This window comes from Oryzias melastigma, linkage group LG10, assembly GCF_002922805.2.
Source record: "Oryzias melastigma strain HK-1 linkage group LG10, ASM292280v2, whole genome shotgun sequence".
In the NCBI taxonomy this organism is placed as follows: domain Eukaryota; kingdom Metazoa; phylum Chordata; class Actinopteri; order Beloniformes; family Adrianichthyidae; genus Oryzias; species Oryzias melastigma.
In genome coordinates, this window is record NC_050521.1 from 15,735,381 (window position 1) to 15,738,517 (window position 3,137).

Below are 3,137 nucleotides of genomic sequence, written 5' to 3' on the forward strand. Positions count from 1 at the left end.
GAACCTGTTGTCATATCACTCCCCTCTTCCACTAACAGACCACTGCCTAAAACAGATGAGCTGATTAAACACACATGCTTGACACCATCCCACCTGTGCCAAGGGCAGCAGTAAGGAAAGAAAAGCTCAGGTAGCCCTCCCTTTTTTTAATTTTCTTTATATTACTCCTTTCTTCTTTAAAATTAAAAATAAACTGTTTAAAACGAGGAATTTTTTAACCATCTTGTTAAACCATATTTTGAAAGCTCCTCAGACCTTGAAGTTACCAGTACCTTATCTACAAACACTGACTCATGTGGGATTTTAATCTTTCACCAAGCGCAGGAATTCAGCTGCCTCTGATATAAGCATCTTCATACTGAAATAGGCCTTAACCCTAGCTGATTCATAGAAAAACTCAAATGAATGAGTATAAATACCGCAGATTTTATGATGTTCACTGCATGTATGCCTCATTGTGTGCAAACCTTCAGTTTTGCACCTTCGGCACTGATGTTTGTGCAAAGTTAGTTGGACTGACTTTCAGCAGCCACCTGTGTCAGGGTTCATGGTTTCTGCCTGATGCGCTGTCACGGCCCTTTGATGCCTCTTCATGTAACCTCTCAGAGACACAGGCCACACCTGTCCTTGTGCTTCTAAGGTATGCTAATGCATGCAGACACATGGTGGCCGGCTGCCTGACCTTGGTAGGACAGTAGATGTCATTTGAGAGACTGGTCATGGCCGGCCTGCAGGACACTTTCTGGCATATGCTCACTCAGCATATCCCTGAACACAAGCAGTATGAAAAATCCATCTGTGTCAAAGTTATCCGATGCTTCGTTGTATTAATTTCAAGTCCTGTCTTGATCATTCAAGGATACAATGAAGTGACAGATTTATTCTTCTCTGGGTTCATCTCTGTCTGTTTTAATTTTGTGACTTGTTGCTGACTGAAAAATCACAGAAGTGGAAGTGAGTAAACCAAAAGTTAGAACTAAAGTCAGGTATAAAAATATTTGTCATATAAAAAGAATCATTGCAACATGTTGAAAGCAGAACAGATTTGCTCCACTTCTCTGAGCATTGAGCTCTTTTTCTACTCACAATCTGTTTGCACATACACAGGCAGTGGACATTTGAACACCCACCTCCCAGACATACACGCGGACATGTGCCGGCTCAAACGGCCCCCTTCTCTGCCAAAGCCACCATAATAACCTCCACAAACACAAGACTTTGCCTGTCTGTTAGTCTAGGAAGAGGGATATTATTGTCTGCCTCTCCCCTACGCCTTCCAAGTGCACTTTTCAAGGTGCAGGGCTTGGTATCTCCATAGCAACAGTGAAGCCACCAGGAACAGAAAGAGGGAGGGAAAGGTGGGTGTGGGGGATTGAAGCGATGGAGGAAGAAGAAATGGGCGACAGCAGTGTTGTTTATATAGTGTGTGGTTGAGGTGTGTGTGTATGTGGGGGGGTACTTCATAGCTTGTGACAGCCACTGAGGGCACACAGACTCGGGAACACGCTGACATCTGTGTGTCGTGACGGCGAGAGCTAAAAGCGAGGAGGGAGTGGCTTTTTTTTTTTTTTTCTGTTTGCATCTGAAGTGACATCTTTTCTACTGTGTTCCAGAACAAATTTGTCAAGATCCACAACATTCAGAGAGAAGCCCAGCTGCTGTAATCTTGATGCTTGGTGAAGGATGACCTCTCACTTCCAGTGAAGGGGTCACTATCTGGGTTTTTGAGGAGCAGACCTCCAGGTATTGCTGGAGCGTGTTTACACGTTCATGCTGGCCCAGATACGTCCACCTTTGTAGATTCTCCCCCACTTCCTGTTTTTTTTTTCCGCTTATGACCTTCTGTCCAATATGGCCACTTTTGCCTGTCTGCTCTTCTTAGTCCACTGTAAAATCATCAGAAGAGACTCAATAACTAGAAATATTATAATTTCCCTTAACCCTGTAAAGTTCACTTCATTAAAGAACTGACGAAATTTTCAAATTCTTTGGAACTAAGAAGTTTGATGAAATCCCCAAGATAAAATTTGCAATATAATTTGTTTTATTAGATATAAATGATATCAGTCATGATATGTTGGGCAATTTGTTAAGTATTTGCTTACAAAAATGTTTGCTTAAGATGCAAAAATATTGATGAGTGTTCAGGAAAAAGCTGCTTATTTATCTGCTGTCTTAAATTTGATCCACACATTTTTAACAATTGGATTATAAATAATTATCAATAAATTGTGCATTCTTTTAATACAGCAAGAAGTCATTTTAGAAAAATTAATAAGAATAATGAGTTATTCTCTCCATAAAGTTTAGAAAATTTGCAAAACTTTTTCCCACTAAAAGTGTTTTTTGAGATTTTATGGAGGCAGCCATTTTGACATGAGCTGGAAAAGTCTTTCTACTGCCCCCAGTGGCATGATGATGCACTACAGGGCAGAAATCATGGACCAAGTTGAATTAAAAAATGGCTTTTTGATCGTGCTAATACATAGCGGTCTCAAAAATGATTACTAAATTTGATGGGATAGGATTTCAAAAGGTCAGGTTAGGTTTTTAGTGTACTAATTACTGCTCTCAGTCTTTTACATCTCAATAAGGATGTTAACATGTTTAATAAATATTCAACTTTATAGTTCTTCACTTTAGGAAGAAAATGTTTGCTAAAACTTTGTTTTCTACCATTAAACACTTTGATTCATAGGAGCCCTGTCAGCGGTGACAAAAAGGATGATCAAACAAATAGAAATCCAAAGTGTTTTATGAAAAGCTGAAATAATTTATATTTAATATTTTAAAAAGTCACTCAAAATACAATCTAAACTATTTCAAACAACAAATAAACTCAGATAACAATAGATTTTTTACTTTAGAAATAATGCTGATTGACACCAAAACAAAGAGAATTTCTGAAACATGAAATTCTTTGCAAGTTTGATTGTTTTTTTAAGTGATTCTTATACTTGCAGTCATTAAATAATTATATATTTTTTTCATTCACTCTTCCACATTTTTCCAACTTTTGACTTCCAATGTCTGATTGTATATAATGATTGGACCCCAAAAAACTTTTAGCGCAGAAAACAAAATCAAAAGTAAAAAAAATAAAATAAAAATTGTAGCTGTCTTTAGAGAACACATAC

General features: G+C 38.0%; 1 long non-coding RNA gene across 1 annotated transcript in view; it reads right to left on the minus strand.

Annotated features, from left to right (window-relative positions):
• Window positions 1-390, minus strand: part of LOC118599210 — a 1,410-nt gene extending 1,020 nt beyond the window's left edge. Inside the window, exon 1 of the long non-coding RNA XR_004948507.1 lies at window positions 5-390. This is a non-coding gene — a long non-coding RNA (uncharacterized LOC118599210). The remainder of the gene's footprint in view (window positions 1-4) is intronic.
• Window positions 391-3,137: the final 2,747 nt, after the last annotated feature.